Source organism: Battus philenor, unplaced genomic scaffold, assembly GCF_028537555.1.
Source record: "Battus philenor isolate CCGP_79_NKW_IND1 unplaced genomic scaffold, ilBatPhil1.0.hap1 SCAF_11, whole genome shotgun sequence".
Classification (NCBI taxonomy): domain Eukaryota; kingdom Metazoa; phylum Arthropoda; class Insecta; order Lepidoptera; family Papilionidae; genus Battus; species Battus philenor.
Window position 1 is genome coordinate 12,796,832 of NW_027181673.1, and position 18,772 is coordinate 12,815,603.

Below are 18,772 nucleotides of genomic sequence, written 5' to 3' on the forward strand. Positions count from 1 at the left end.
AGATTTATTTTATAAAAAAATAACAGCACTACTATTTGTAATGTATTTACATATAGACAGTATTTCATAGAACTTTTAGAAAGGTAATTCGTAAAGGAGATATATTGGAGGAATTTTTTTAAAGATTTTGATTTAAATATAAATATTTATTATTTATATACTAATCCAATATTTAATGTCGTGGTTTTATTTTATTTACATTAAACAATACTTAAGTAAATTTAAATCGACTACGTTTTTTATGTTACTTCGTTATATACTACATATTATAAAACATATAAATAATACATATAGAAATACATGAATACTAAAAATAATAAAACACTTAAACAAATATTATTCTATACATGTTTCTATGTATTTAAAAATTACACAACTAGAACATTGCTAGAGTATATTAACCCAATTATACTATTGATTTCTTTAAACACTTATAAAATGTATATATGACGACGAACATTAATGCCAAATGCGTTTTTTACATGTAAGCCGTTTGAGCGATGCAGAGGCAAATAATGTAGGAAGATGAGATATTTCAGTATCATAAAAGAGAAAGAAAAAAAGAATTAAATGAGGAGAATATGAATGAAGATACAAAACATATAAATACACTAATGAAAATACAATATATAAAATATATTTTATTAGCTTAGGAACAATTTGTTCATTATTTACGTTATTACTATCTTTAATTCTTTTATTTCTATATATTATAAGGATGTTTGTAAAGAAGGATCATTCTCGTATTTACGTAGCAAATACAGTATGATACAGTAGTGAGATTTTATTTTACACATACACGCTTTCAAATCTCAAAAGCAGTGTGTTACATGTTGACTATTTACTTATTGAATGCATTGTAATATGAAGGATAGCAATATATATATAACATTATTTGCTGATTACTAAATATATATGTTTTCAGATTTATTATATTTAGTGACAATCAAAATTTGTTATATTCATTCGATATCTTGCAAATTTTATTAGAGAATGTTTTTACTTAATATTTCAAAGTTTAAATGTAGACATTAGTTTCATAATAAAATAATAATTTTCGTTTATAAATACGTCCAATACTCACGATGTATTTCATGGCTGTGGAGTACCGTTGCTGCCGCAGGGATAATCTGATCTGAACATTAATCCGAGAACGTGCGGTATATATACTAGATTTGGTAATATCAAATAGACCAAGAGACCGGGGCTGGGTTAGACATCCTGCGTGCGCTATGTCAATGCATATATGACTAGATACGCATAAGTAAGGGTGTTGTTACACTTAGCGGTTTAGGCTTTGTTTACACTGGGTACTTCGTATTTTTTTAATAAATAAAATTTGGAATTTATTTTTGTTTAATGATAAAAGAGCTTGTCATAAGTAACTTACGACGGTCCTCATAAGGAGGCTCAAGATCACAGAGGGAAATGGAGAGGGCTATGCTCAGAATTTCACTGCGAGATCGAATAAGAAATGATTAGATTCGTAGAAGAACAGAGATAACTGTCGTAGCCCCAAGATATTCTTGTCTCAAGTGTTAGTGCAACCGATGGCCGTTGGGGCTGAAAGGTTCACGAGTGGCGACCACGACCAGGTAGACACAGTGTAGCGTTTTTTTTTTAATTAGTTTTACAAAATTTTCCTCTAACATAGTCAGAGCCTACATTTCTAAATTACTATTTTTAGACAGAGGGGGAAAATCCTACATAGGACGTGTGGGAATGGAGGGCTAGGCAGTGTCTTACTAGTCTACTCTCTTACTGACTAAAAACCCCCTTCGTCGGCACTGTTACAATTAAATTTCTTATAGTTATTCATTTTTTTTCTTTCCAATATATCAATGGTTATTTTACGCTTATATAATAGTTATTCTTATTTATACTACACTAGTTATCTCTTATGCTATTTACATTGTATTTTGCTTTGTCTATGCTTATGTGATATTGCTTATTTCTATATTTATACTAATTCCTATCTATATTTTCCTTACGTTTACAATGCAATCAACATTATTACTAGGTTCCTTGCTTTCTACTTACTCTATTAATTTACAGTGACTTATACTGCTTTCACCAGACTAATATATATTATCTATTTCCATTTAAATTTTGTATTTGACTACTCGCTAATCTGGCAAATTCGAGAAATACGTGACGGCTCTGGGCGTCGTCTATGGCCAACCCACACCGCGTCGCTCTGGGCGCTCTGGGTGACGTTGTGTGGGTTGACCATCGCTAAGTGGACCAACGACTAAGTTATGATCGCGGGAAGTCACTGGTTGCGAACAGCGCAGGACCATCGCATGCACCCGCAGGACATCGTGGCGATGTACGAGGGAGGCCTATGACTTGCAGTGGGCGTCTATCGGCTAAAAGAAGAAGAAGGTAAAACTGGCAGGTTTGGTCTTTCTCAATTAGAGAACAAATAATTTTTAGATTTCAAGTTCCCTATGTTTGATTTTGTTACATTTTATGAGATCTAATTAGGAATGGCGAGAACTGTAGAACGAAGGAAAATAACATATGCCAGCGGATTATCCCACATTTAAAATAGCAGTGGGCAGACCATATGGAGCGTAGAGTGCATGGCTGCTGGGGATTTAAGAGGAGACCATGGATAGGCAAGCGCTGCGTAGGTCGTCCAGGCACAAGGTGAACAGATGATGACATGTTGAAGTCGGAAAACACTGGATACAGTCAGCTCTCCGTCGATCTTATTGGAAATCTTTAGCGAGGATCTGTATTCAGCACTTCTTTCATATATATAAATGAAGAGCTTTTGTATATTTAGGATGTTCTGTAACGTGTTGTACTTCAATTCTAATTAAAGAGCGCTTTAACTAACCTGCGTGGCTTTTTACAAAAAATGTAGTTTTTTTTTCTATTAAGAATTTTTAAAATAAAAGTGCACTAATTTACTTCTTATTACATCAGCTACCTGCCAGTATAAGTCAAAATCGGTTCGGCCGTTTCAGGGAGTAGCCGAAACAAACAAATAGTCACACAGACGAAAATAAAAAAATGCATGTTGTAAAAAGCATTTTTTTTATATTACAAACAGACACTTCAATTTATTTATTGGTATAGATAATAAAATAAGGACATCCTGAGCGAAAACACTCAAGTGGTAGGACGAATTCTTCTTACTATATATAACATTTAAGAGGTCACTAGAAAAACAGAAGACCGTGATCCTCAAGCGATATCATTGCCAATTATGACGCTTGATTTTATTTATCTTTTAATTTAGGTTATATATGACAGAAAATGTATGTGCCTAAATATGTCTTGTTAAACCGTTTTCCTATGAAGTTTTGTTGTGGATGCCTACTTCTTCTGATGACCTTGAGAAACAGAGTAGAGTCAAAATAATATAGGCGATCAATAAAAGTCCTGTAAAAAGTTTCAATGTCGAAAAAATTAATTTTGTTTTTATCTTTATCATGGAGAGAGTACCGAAGATATGACGTCACAGCTTAAAGGAAGCGAAGATCTACTTAAATATTTAATTTCATTATTAAAACATGCAACAGCGTGAGGTTTTGCGTCGTACACATTTTAATAAAAATTGTTCAAAATTGGTAGAATAGAATTATTGAAATACTTATATCAAACTTTTATTCACAAAGTCGTTCTAAATTCAAAATTGTTTTTAAAATATTTTCATTACAAATATTTAAATAACGTCGAAGAAGTTAAGAATTTCTTACAGGAATTTGCTTCGGTATCTCATTTCAATAACATATTAGGTGATATGTGCAAAGCATATAGAAGTAGCGTAAACAAATACTATATGCATTAATTATTAAAAATATACTCATAGCTAGTATTCGTTTCTTACATATTTATTTTAAAAGATATTTGTTCATTTCGCTTAGTATACTTACTATTTATAAGAAATAATGACTTAAAATATAAAATTCATATGCAAATTATGAAGTAAAAAGCGAGATACAACTAATTATTATTAACTTAAAGCTATGTAATAACTTATCATCATATTACCCGATAGATGTTAACTCCAAGACATACGCTTTCCCGAAAGTTCGACACGAAGACAGGTTTCGCCATACTGGTATCCAGGGATTTTTCACGAACTTTACTATGTCATCGATCCATGGCTGCATGGGCGATGCGCAATTATTTGAATTACATGAGTTACCCTGGTTCTTCTTTGGATCTCATTATTTCTGATTTCATCTCTTTACAAGGCCCTGAACGTAGCTCTCTTGGTGACCTCGAGCTTTCTTATAATGAGTAAATGAACTTATATCATATAAGTATTACTCTGTTATATTATTTAATAAAAATAATAATAATTAAATAAATTAACTGCACACAATAATTACAGTAACATAATTTATAAAAACACCAACACACAAAAAACTAAATTATAAATAGACACACATGAAAACATTTTCTTATTGTTCCGAACGGAATGGTATATGTGTTTGTATATTTGTACGTGAATGCGTGTTATGTTTTGTTCAATATTATGTAATATTTTTTCTGTATCATATTAATAAGATAAATTTATGAGTAACTTAAGTGTAGACTTAAATAGTTCACAATGCGTAAATACATACACTCTATTAAGAGATTCATAAATCCAGATTTTATCGTTCCCATTTTTTACAAATATAAAATGTTATATCTTAGGTACAGGGACCACTGTTTGCGTCACTGATATAAACCATGTGTTTCAACAGAATTGGCACAGCTACGGAAACAATTTATTTATTACAACTCAAATAACTTCATCGCATAATTTTAGGAATTTCATGTGTTATTTACAGTGCCAGTCAAGACCGAATTGGTATTGTCGTCGAAATAGATCGATTATTTTGTCAAAATGCAAGTCTATTTTACGATGATTTAATATTTTGATGATAATCGATTTCTTTTTGCGTCTTCGTGATCGACTACAGAGCAGCGATTAAGTGCCCTCACTGATTCATGCACGTTATAAATTCGCAGCTCCATGGGCACGAAATTCTAAATTCTCTGTAATCTTATTTACAGCCGATGGACACCCACTGCAAGACATGGGCATCTCCAAAAGTTCGCCATGATGACCGGTCCTGCGCTGTTCGCATCCATTGACTTTCAGTGACCTTGACGGGGGGAGGGGGGGAGGCAGTCACGCCGAGTCTACCGGCTCGTGGTCGGCTCGAAAACCTTTGAGCCTTAACGACCATCGGTTGTATTAGCAATTTGCCCCGCCCAACTTTACTTTACTATGGGCGAGAAAATCTTCGAACTACGTCGGTTATTTCAGTTCTTTTGCCGATCTCCTCATTTCTGTTTCGAATTTCGAGCATAGCGATAGAGTAACTATTAATATACCGTGAAAATTCCGTCATAAAAAGTTCTGCGTTTTAAGTAAGATTTAATAATTAAAATAATGTAGTGTACGATAAAGCCTGCCGATGCTGATATAATCACATTATTACTAAAGTATTGCAGAGTAAGAAATAGACAAAAAACTGTGAGTAAACGTTGTTTACGACAATAAGTCAATAAACATACTGATCATACTTAAGTATGTTTAATTTTTTATATTATATTTCCTGCAATAGGTCAGTACCTTTAGAGCATGGTTGCACAGATTTATTAAGACTAGGGGCCACTCAGGCAAAACATGAACTGATGGTGGGCCGGCCGCTAGAAGTATAGGTAATTAAATTTTTTTGGTTTTATTCTGGAATAGAATTCAATATTTTTCGAATGCACGAGAGTATTATTTTTGCTGTCGGCGGGCCACCAGTATTCGACTGGCGGGCCGCATGCGGCCAGCGGGCCGTGGTCTGTGCATCCATGCTTTAGAGAATACGAAGTTAGTTTGTAAACATGTATTGGTTTCCGAAAGATAGCTATAGGGGGATATACCATAATCACAACGCTTGGCAGCCGGATTGGCAATTGCAATGTGATATTATAGTACACAGAAAACTCTGCTGTCCATCTTCTGGAATTTTTTTTGTGAGCAGTGGCAATCCTATATAATTAATGTATCCTGGTAATTAAACTCACGACCTACGATCGTAAGTATCCGACTTCTAGGCTACCAATGATCGCTGTATATATTTGTATAAATCAAAAGCAAAATCATAAGTCTGCTTATTTGCTGGTTTAAGTCAAACGTATAAGGCGAGACAACTTCCCACCGAACTGAGGCAGTTTTTCATTCGGTTGAGAAACTAGAAATAACCGAAGGGATAACATAGATGTGTTTAGTGTACGAACTAGTTTTGCAATTAAATTGTAATGTTAGTTTTTCGTCATAGCTATGTGTATTTTGTAAGGATTTTTCAACTGGTCGATGCAATACGCTTTTTTTTCAGGGAATGAATGTAACAGATTGGTGAAAAAGTTTCTCCGCATTTTATAGGAAAAGTCGAGACATATTTTTAAAGTATATTTACATTTAATTTTTACATATAGGTGCAATTTTGTTCGCTGACTCTTTCCCATCATCTAGTAATAGGTAGGTAGGAATATTTAAAGTGATTAAAGGTGTGTGTGTCCAAGCAACATCTTTAACATGTTTAGCCACTTTTTAGTAACTTTAGCCACAATTTCGTTTTCGTTATGAAAGACCACACTCCCTTTATTGATTTATACCAGCCGTATTTTAAATTCTTGCTTTAATATCATCTGTTGTTAGTCTTGTGTTAGTGTAAATAAAATTGTGTTGCAATGCCTTTCTGAGCTTTCCATGCACATAGCAACGCCTTGATAACTAACAAGTTAACCTGGGTGATGAATATATGAAACCTGATCTACATTTGACCAGGATCTTTTTTGTATATTTTTGTCGTAAAAGATGCACTTTTCATCACGAATTATCAACCTCCTTAAAGGATAATTCGGTTTTATTACATCTCTAATAAAGAGGCATAATTGAGTACACCGTTCATTAGGTTTCTTTCAATTAGCTTGCGAAGTACCTAAATATAGAGCATGTAAAAAAATGTTTTTTCGTTATTCTTTTGCGTTTAACTTTCAATACAATTTTTAAAAATTTCAACTACGTCATAATGATTAATATGCTGATATTGATCCACTTTTTCAAAAATGGCGACCGCTTTTTTCGTAACTCGATGTAAAAGCTTTTTAATGTCATCGAAAGCACCCAGATACATAGAGTAAGTACATTTAAAAACCTTTTTTCAACGCCTAATATTTATTAAATGGGCATTTATTCAAAAACATAAGGTCGCGAAAAATTAATGTCGTAATATTAAAGTGCCTTAACTTTTACAAATGACACCAAAAATTACAGTGCTTTGACATTTAAAATGTAAATGTATATTGATAATTAGTTAGTTGTCGCTATTTGTGAAAATACAAACATATTCACATTATTACTTTACTTTTGCACATCTGTTATAAGTTCTCCGTTAGTTCGAACTATCTTCACTTAATAAGTTTAATTTGTTCATATTATTGACTGTTTCGGATCATTTATAGTGATCACTTTTGTACGTGAGCAGAACGCGCTTACAGCGAATTTGGTCGGGTTTTTTTGGATCATTTTTACAAATTTCTTTCCTTCTTTTCAGGTGATGAACGCCCATAGATCGCCGACCGGTCCTGCGCTTCTAGCGACTTCCCGCGAACTTAATCATGTTTTCGGTCCACTTAGTGGTTCTACCCATGCCGCGTCTATTGCCTCTTGGTCTTCACTCAAGAATCTTTCGGCCCTAACGTCCGTTAGTATCATGAGCAATTTGCCCCCCACACTACTACTTCATATGACGCAATTCTTCGAGCTACGTGTTCTTGGTTCTTAATATCTTTTAGTTATAGCAATTTATTTCCAAGCTTTGTTGTCGTTTTAAAATCCTTTACACTGTAATAAGGTTTTTTTAAATGAACTTTTAATTTCCTAGAGAAAGGTATAAAAAACTTGGCCTTATTTGTACTTCTACCATTACATACACCGTTATTGTATTTATTACTATTGCTATACTAAGCACATATTCAAGGTTTTCGTGTATATGTTGACTATGTATTATCATAATTTTGTTACAAATTTTTGAGGTGATTCTTTTGTCGTCATACTAAAGATTGTACATTGATAAATAAACGGATTTAAAGATGTTATATTTTTTTGGTGGTTTCTATCACTTTCAATTTTTTTACAATCATCTTTATCATCATCATAGGACCTTAAATGTTGGACAAAGCCAGCATTCATTTCCTACTGAACCATTTGGAAGCGGTCTGCATCTAGTCTTCCATCGACTTTAAGGTCGGCTTTCCACATAAGATTGCCGGGGTCCGTTACTTACATTCCAAAACTTATGGTTCTAACTGCCGTCTATTGTGCGCGCTATGTAATCTGCCCATTGCCTATTCAACTTGCCTATTCACTAGGCTATGTCGGTTTTAGTTTCGTTCATCTACGGCTCTCCTTATCGATCTAATAGAGATATCTCGAGCATAGCCCTGTCCACAGCTTGTTTGCTAATTGACTTGCCAATAAGGTTTAGAATGAAAAATCACATTTTATAGTGTATACAAGCGTAATTATATATCAGGGGGACCGGAAAGTAATGTTGTTTCTGTTGATATATATTACAGAAAACCGATTGATTTTTACTGCTCCTGCATTGAAAATTTGTATACTAGATGGCAAAAGATTCTTGATAACGAAGGTGAATATATTGTTGATTAGAAATAAAAACTTGTTGAAAATGTAGTCGTGTGAATTTAACTTAAGAAAGCGACATTACTTTCCGGTCCTCCTAATTGTATGATATATACGTAGAATTAAAAACTTCGGCAAGTATGTATAATGGTGATCACCTTATAAACTTACTAGTATTAGTAATTTTATGTTCGTACCAATTTATTGTCATAACACATTATCGTTTACTGCCTATTATCGCTAAGAAAATCAGCATTAATATTTTAAATAGTACATAAAATTCAATTAAATTTTTATAAGGTGTAAAATGGTTGTTCAGATGTGATAAACAGATATTAAGTAAACATATAGACACTTAAAATATTATGTATATGTAATCGAATATAATTGACGAGTATTATTTGGATCGAGGTAAAAATTAATCGTTCAACGATTATACTTAATAATTCTTTAATAGAAATAAATATGTTCAAATGGATTCCAATAAAAATATCTGTCAAAGCGTGTGTAACATTTTTATGTATGTTTATAAATAATCTGTTGTATCTCCACAGGTTATATATAGCTATATATGGACTTTAAACCTCTGTGTTTTTTTTTTCAAAATGTAACTGGTGACTTACATTTAAAATTACAGATCCATCTATTAAAAATATATATATTCATAAATACTTTATTTTGATATATGATTTTATTTTTCATCCTATCTCAAAAGAAATAGATAATAAATGAGAAAGAGTTCTTGTAGTTTTGACTTTTAGTACAACACAAAGGATTTAGTTAGTAGGGCTATTTAATTGAGGCATAGATTTTCCATTGTGTGGAAAAAAATGTTAGAGATATGTACCAAGGTTTTTTTATAACGAACTAGTGAAAATTGAGAAAAGAATGGGATTGGCAAATTGGTGGGAAGTCCGCCCCAAGGGTGGACAGGTGACATTGTCAAGGTCGCCATAAGATGCAAAACGTAGATCTTCATTCCAACAGGTCCTATTGGAGATCTGTAAGGCAGGCTTACCCATCAATGTTTTCAGTTAAATCTAATACATTTTACGTATAATTTTTTTGATATATATACATGCATAATATATATTTAAAAATATATATAATAATGTATATAAACAGATAATGTAAAATAACATTTTGATTTGAGACTGATAGCTTATTGATAACTGAATTATTATATACAGAACAACGTCCACGCAGCAAGTCCTTTCTTACCAAGATAAAGCGTCAGCGGATTTGGCCAAATGAACAGCCGCGTATTTTGGCTATGTCAGTGTGAATTTGTTAGATCATCCTTTTTATAGTTCGACAGAACTGGAACACTACAAAAGACTGTCATTTATGCTCAAAAATGAAACAAAGAATTTATTGAATACGGTTTTTAAATGTTGTTTAAAATGGCGTTAAGAAGTGCCCGAAAAGAAGAATTGGCCCTCTACTCAAAAATTTCACAAGCTAAAATGATAATTAAATAAAAAAAGAAATTACTTGTGTGTTGAATTGACCAATATCACTTATATTTGCATAATTAAATAGCTGAAATTTTTTATACATGTTTCCCATATTTAAATACTTATTCTTGTGAAAAAAGTAGATTTTATGGTCAGAGAAAGGTATTTTAAATGTAAGAAACCAGGGCATACCATCTCGCTATTACGAACTTGCTTTATATATTTGTATGATACTTGTAATGAAAACACACACACACACACATACACACATATATGTTTGTAAAACTGTTTCTGTGGTAGAACTCACAACAACCGCCATCTGAATATATCGCCTTCAAATCACTATGTATGGTTTATGTTGAAGTGGACTTATTTATCTCATTCGTAAGCTATACACGTATTAATTTACAATTGTAACATATACATTGATAAATAAATTGTGTGTTTTTGCTGCATATATGCTACATATAGTTTCTATATTTGTATATGTATCTAAGTTATTTAAATGTCGATAGACGTGGTCGCTTAGGAAAAAAGACTCGAGGGTACTTAGAGAGCAATGGGTAGCTGTACTGGAAGTTTCTGATCCCGAAGTAAGAACAGTAGAAAAGCCAAGGCTTCTAACGTAGGTAGTGGTAGTCGTGCAACAAAGTGCACCGCCCGCCAACCCGCTGATAAATGCGTATGCGGCAAACAATGCGAATTACACAACTGCCACCGTTAAATCACTCAACACGTGTTTCACCCCTCCACGGGGCATCTTCAGGAGTTATGTAACACCGATTAGTGCCAAACACAGAGTGACTCTGGCGGGCGGTGCACTTTGTTGCACGACTACCACTGCATGTGCGGAAGTGGCTAAATATTGGTACTTTTTTTGCTTAGGATGGACTTCTGCAAGGTAACGCTTGATTCCATTAAATATTGGTGACTTAGAGCCGGTAAATGCAGCATGGGTAGACCCCTCATTAGATAGACCGTCGATATAGTAAGGGTCGCGGTAAGTCGCTGTAGACCCAAGCCATGCAGTAGGCTTCTAACGATTGAAAATAAGAAAAAGAAGGGACGAAGGTAGATATTTACAGGGTTAACTGATTTCCTTTCTGTTGCTAAATTATCTTACATATTTATATCACTTATATAATAAAAATCACATTGATTAGTAAATGCAGTCGCTGGTAACAAAATAAAAATATAGACCGAGATAGAATATCGCTAATATTGATCGGTGCAAATTTAAGATTATTAACTTAGAGCGAATATAAGACGTTCATGGTTTCAAATAGATATGTAAAATTCACTTTACAATTTTTCAAAAAATTACTTCACTTTTTTTTGGTCTCGATTTACATAGTTGGTCTAAGAATAAGCATTTACAGAAGTCGCAGGCATGAGGAGGTGGAGCGTATAAGGAGCCTAAACCTTTTTTAAGCTGCTCGAGGGCTTCCTCGTGAATCACATATAATCTAACTGAAATGGGATATCGCTGAGATATTAAATCACCTAGGCAGGCGCTCTACCGAGCAAGGACTTCAGAGAGGTAACCTCATCCTGGGCTGTCACTATACGCGTTTAGTAGTCCGATTTAGTCGATTACTTGAAAGCATTGTCTAGAATGATCACTGACGAGACGATCACCGTGAACATTGGAACATGGTACTAATCAACTACAGTGCTATGATTCATACGATTTGGTAATAAAAATCTTATAAAGCATCACATCTGTACCTGTCACCAAGAGACGTGTTTTTACATATATAATATTAATACATCGGTTCAGGTTAATCTTACTCCTTTATATATATATATATATATATATATATATATATATATATATATATATATATATATATATACTTCTATATATACATATATTATCTGTTATATAGGTTATAAATAGTCCTGACGATGTGTCTTCAAAAATATCTTTGCTTGCTAGTCATTTTCTTAATAAATAGGATGTTACATCGTCTACTATTATAATTTATTTGTTTTACGCACACAAGAACAGAAATCAAAATATCTAATTTTTTTTTCCAACATTTTTATTCTAATCATATTATTCTCTATTCGACTCCACGCAGAAGTTTACGTTTTATTCGCCTAATGATTTCGCGCAAGGCGTTATCAAATTATAACACACTGATACATGTGCAACATACTATGCGACATATACTGTATGATTTATATTTAGAATAACCTAGGCAATCTCTTGCAAAAGAGACCTATCTTACATTACGTTTTATATTTTGCGAATTTTCAATTGTATCTTACCCTCGTATTATGAAACTTCAAATAGCAGGCGTTTCAAAATTAGACATCGCAATCTTTATATAATTGCTTGCAAAATAAAAACTTAATTACTCTAGAGGTAGTCGTCAGAAATTTCTCGAAGAACTTGGGCGTAGCCGGTGGTCGCGCCGAATGGCAACATCATTTTGACAGATGTTGCAACCCTAGCGCTGGGCTGTTAGTCACCTAGTTCTAGATCTGATCTCGTTTCCGCTAATGGTGTTAAGTAAATCACTTTAGGGTTGATACTCGCTGTCAAAAATAATTTTACTTAATAAATCTAATATATAAAATTCTCGTGTCACGGTTTTCGAACTTGAACTTCTCCGAAACGGCTTGACCGATTTTTAGCAAATTTTACATGCGTATTCAGTATGTCTGAGAATCGGCTACTATCTATTTTCCATACCCCTAAGTGATAAGAGTGGTCCACCCCTAAATTTTATTTTTAATTTTTTAGACAATTTTTTTGGTTTTTATTTTATTATGATACAGCATACAAAAATACATACAAACCTAAATTTTCACCCCTCTACGATCAACCTTTATCTTACATTTGTTAATTAAAAACTTTAATTTTTTTTGCAAAACAACGTTTGCGGGATCAGCTAGTATTATTATAAAATACCCGTATTTTCTAATGCGTAAATTTTTTACGTAAAATGACATTGAAAATTCTAAATTCAAAATATCTTTATTCTAGAAGTAATTTACATGTACTGTTGAATTGTTGATTATTTTAACATTATAAATAGTTAGCTACCAGTGGCTCGGAAAGAGTAAGAGAAACAGCTAATAAAGTCTTTCAATCATTGATCTCATAACTAGTAATTAGAAATTTATTTAATTGTAAACATCAATGTTCGAGGAGGAATGAACATGCGCTTATGGAGCGTTGATTATTTTAACATTATAAAAATTATCACCGGCTCCGAACGCTGATCGGTTGAGAAAAGGCGGCTAGAAACTCAATAGTTGATTTTTTAAATCAAATTTAACAATATTTTTTCATGTTTACCTTATAATATCAATCATATAAATGGATCAAAAAATCATATACCACACATTTGGATCAACTAAAAACTCTTGAATGCTATAATAATATTATTTAAAGGTTTACTTTTAATTTCAGATTTAAAGCTAAGAAACAGGAGGTCTAAGATGTCTTGCGGAACTTTAATGCGTACACCCATACTCGTGAAGAATTTGTTAACTTTATGGCTTGTGGGCGGATTGACTTTTCGGCCCCAAGGGTCATCGGTTACGAGACTGTTGTGCCCCGTCCACTTCAAATAAGCGATTCTTCGATCTACGTTGATATTCTTGGTACTTCAGCGGATCTCTCACGTTTGATTGAATCTCACAGCGATATTCAGAGCATAGCTCCCTCCATGGCTCTCTGGGTGACTTACCGTGAACAACATCATCATCAGTGATTTATCACCATTGCGGTATTTAGGACGAGAAAATGGGTCGGAGTTTCCCGAACTTAACAAGCTGGGATGTTTTTACCAGGTACTCGTTTAACCTTTTACAACTTCGAACGTAGCACCTTCGACATCTACTCGAGTAGACACGACATGGATATTAGGCATCAGCTTTGTCTTGGACATATATATTTTAAAGCCTACTTGTCCAGAGGCTGTACTGAGACCTATTGTATCTAGGTCTTCCGTGTTGAGAACGTGTATATAAAGCCACGAAAGAAATTTTTGATTTATATATTTTTGTATTATCATTTTTAATTGATAACAGAGGCAGATATGGCTGTTGTCTTTGCTCAAAGAAATTAAAAAAAAAACATGTCAATCTAAACACACTAACATCTGTCAATATTTATGGATTTTGAGTAATTATCAAATTATATTATATAATCTAAACTATAAACACATGTTACAGGTTTATTACACATTCGTTCATCATATTAATGTGGAATATTTAAAAACTATTTCTTATCTTTGATATTAAAAATCTAAACGTTTCAGGGTTCACAAAATAAAATTATGTTTATTATTGTAAATACTTTTTATGAATATGTCGACAGCCCTGCATAACAGGTCGATGCGAGTGCGCTTGAGGGCTCGTTCAACGCCTTATTCTCCTTGTGTAATCGGACCATTTCTAATTGCGTCAATTGAACTTATAATGAGCCGTTCCGACGACCGTTCTTGTAATACTTGTTTTAAAGGGTTTCATGAAAGTTTGTTACATTTATGAAGTTGTTTTTATGTTTTATTTTCTGATAGATATAGTTTAAATACAAACAACAGTTACAAAATTATTTATTAAGTACATTTCGTAACAAACCGTTGTTTTTATATATTAAAAAAAATTAAATTCCAAATCCATAATGCGAGGTCACGATAACACAAATAAAATATTATTTCTCAATACATTACTCGTTCGTTATTGAAATTTCTCGTTGGAAGTGGCAGTGGTTGGGACCAAAGATTCTTTAATAGTGACCACGGGCTGGTAGAAGCAGGGTTGGTAGAACCTCAACTATGTGGAAGGACGATCGATACAATCAATTTTGAGAGAAGTTTCGACGACATTTTTTCACGCGTTGACGAGTATTTGTCGAATTGAATCCAAAAATAAACAAAATTACACACAAAATATTAAAATATATTTCATATGCAGTCAAAATATCATAAGTATTAACGACCAATATGACCTTAAACATTATAGAAAGTTAATATTTCTTTAATTCACGAAAACTGTTCCTTTATTTTACGAATTAAAAGTTTGTTTTATGTCGGAATATAATATGCCGAAAATATGTCGTACATCTCGTAAGTTGTTTTTTTCTATAAATATTTCTATATGAAGTGTACATTCATTAATATTTATAATTTTAAGTCTGTGCATGTTAAAAAAAAACAACCAAGCAAAATGATCATTTCTTTTTAAACGCCTAATGTCAAAATTTTTTGTTCAAAAAAATAACATATCCTATATTTAAGTTCCACAGGATATCTCAGATCTTCCGTTTTTTAGTTTTAATTCTAATATTAAAAGTATGTTATTAAATATATCTTGCCGTAGTATTCAAGAGTTTTTAGTTGGTCGAAATATCAAAAGGTTTGTTGATTTATTTACATCAGTGATTCCCAAAGTGGTTTATATCGACCCCTAGGGGTCTATGACAACCTGCAAGGGGTCTGCGTCACCGAAATCAAATTTGGGGGTCCATGAAATGAAAATGGGGGTCTACGATAGTGTATCTCAACACATACACTGATAGTACCTATTTACTTACATCATACTATCTTATAATATCAAAACATTTACGTTATTTATAAAAGTACCTAGAAGTAGTATTTTGAGTAGTTTTAATTTAAATTTAATTATTAAATGTATAAATTAACATGTGTTTTTACTTTAACTTTTTAACACTAAACTTCGCTACAGTTAGAAATTTACAGGAAATCAACATCAGGTAAGTAGGGGGTCTACCCAACACGGAAAAACATGGCAAGGGGTCTACGAGACAAAAAAGTTTGAGGAACTCTGACTTACATGATTGATATTATAATATACACATGAAAAAAAATTGTTCAATTGTGTTAAAAAACGCAAATGTTTCTGTCGAGCTCTTCTCAATCTATCAGCGTTCCGAACCAACGGTAGATTACCATTTATAATGTTACAATAATCTACGATTCAAAAGCGCAGGTAACTGCCTACTCGAGTAAAAACATTTTGAATTTAGATTTTTTTAATTTCAAGACAAACTTTTATTTTGTGGCGATGTTTATGCTTCATACGAATGGTCTAACCGTCCCTTTGTTTAAAGTAATAAGTTGAACAATGTTTAATAAATCGATAGGCCGCATAGCCCGCTATTGGTTTATAGTGGACACAATTTTCGCTCCAAACGCGTTAGCAGGTCATCCGATCAATATTTCACTCATTAATATTGTATGACAATGGCGTCTGTCGATATATCACGATATATATGCTCTAGTCCACTTCTACTATCCAAACATCAGCGTGACCTAATGAGGTTAGTTAAACACACACTACAATAATTAATTATTAATAATATTAAAAGATGGCAAGGATAAATATATAAATAAACAATATAAATTTAAGAATAATATGCTAATACAAACTTACACATGCGAACGAACGAAATCACATTCGTGTAATGATGTTCTCTTTTTAAATGTGTATAGTGAATCGTTTATACTTAGTCTTGCCATAAATATTGTTATAAAGAAAAGCACGATTTTTTTTTATACGTAACATTTATTCCTTTCATAGTGAGTTAGTTTAATACATCAATATATAACTATTAAAAATATACAATGTTTATTCGAAGTGGTCTCCATTGGCTGCAATACAGTCTTTTAAACGTTGAGGCCAGTTATCAATAGCAGCACGAACTCTTTCTAGAGGAAAATTCTTCACTGCCAACCGAATGGATCGTTTTAGGGACTCCAAATTATCATGGCGTTTAGAGCAAGCCTTACTCTCTAAAACTGACCATAAATCATAATCCAATGGATTTAGGTCAGGACTTGACGACGGCCAGTTTTCAGTGCTGATAAAGTCCGGAACGTTAGTTTTCAACCAAGATTGGGTGGATCGAGCTCTATGACCCGGTGCCGAGTCTTGTTGAAAGCACCATTCTTTGTTATTGAACATGGTGTTAGTTAAAGGCTTAACTACCGTCTCAAGAATGGTATTTTGATAAACTTGTGCCGACGTTTTAATACCTTTTTCACAAAAATATGGCTCAGTCACCCCTTCATAGCTAACACCCCACCAAACCATCACTGAAGTGGGATAATGCCCACGTTGTACTCTGTTTACTAATTGCGAAGCTTCTTTAGAGCTTCCAGCATAAATACGGTCATTTTGTTTATTAAAATACTGCTCAATTGTAAAAATTTTCTCATCCGTAAACAAAATTTTTTTGTGACCTCCCTTTGCGTACCGCTTAAGTAGTTGTTTGGATTTTACCACCCTATTCTTCTTTAAATTATCAGTTAAGAAGTGACCAGTACGTCTCTTATAGGCTGCAAGTCCTAAGTCATCTTTTAATATACGCGACATGGTTCTAGGAGCTATCTTCATCTCCCGAGATAAAATCTTTTGCTTACGGACAGGATTTCTTCGAATTCTTTCCCTAACTGCTTTAATCACCTTTTTCACACGAACGGTACGTGGACGGCCAGATCTTTTTCTGTCACAAACAGAGGAGGTATCATTGTACCTATCAATAGCCCGGTAAACAAACATTTGACTAATACCAAGCGGGTGGAGGGTTTTAAAAATTGCACTTTTCTCCATACCTACTTTATGTAAGGCAATCACAGCGATTCGGTTCTCTTTATCACCCCACTCCATTTTAATATAACAAAATATTTAACAATATAATGGCGCGAAAATAAGAAAACACATCAAGCAATCATATAAAAATGACAGATTCCAAATTCAAACGTAATATTTTCTTTTTTTGAATAGTAACAGTATTTATGGCCAGACTAAGTATACTAATACAAACTCAAACATGCGAACGAACGAACGAACGAACATTCGTGTAATGAATACTCTTTTTAACTGTGTATAGTGAATGGAAAATGAACACATTATAAGCCTATAGACGCCTATTGCAAGTCATAAGCCTGAACCCAAACGCTGTTCGTCGGTCCTACTAGGAACATACTCACGCCGCGTCGTGGTTTCTATTCGGAAACCTTTCGCTCGTCTATTGCACAAGCGATGTGACCACCCATTGCCACTTTAACCAAACAATTCTTCGAGCAATGTCTATGAACTTGGTTCTTTTACTGATCTCCTCTTTTCTGTTTTGATCTCGCTGCAAAGCTCCGAACAAAGTCCTCTCCGTTGCTGCCTGAGTGATATTAAGCCTTCTTAGTGATATAAGGCCTATCGTTAACGTACACGTCTCAGATCCTTATAAGTTGTATAAAAAGATACTACATGGTCTAGTAAAGTATCATGTACATTATTAATATAGAATTTATACAATTTATTACTAAATACGTCGATACGCGGCATGAGTCCCTTACTAGGTTAATCGTGGCGATATTTGCAGGCGGTCTGTGTCTTGTAGTGGACTTCTATTAGCGGAAAAGAAGAAAAATAATAAAGCATCTTCATGTAATAAATATCGCTCTACTGTAAAATGAGTTTAAATAATAAATTATAAGTATAAAAAGGTTACAAAAATAGGTTTACTACATATTATATATGGTCAATCACCATGACTGTATATAGTATGTTTATTATCATATGACCTAACTGCAAAGGATATCGTAAACATAGTGTCGTAACCGACAATTTTTACTACAAATAGGCATGCAGTTTTTTAAAATATTTCTATTTGGATCGT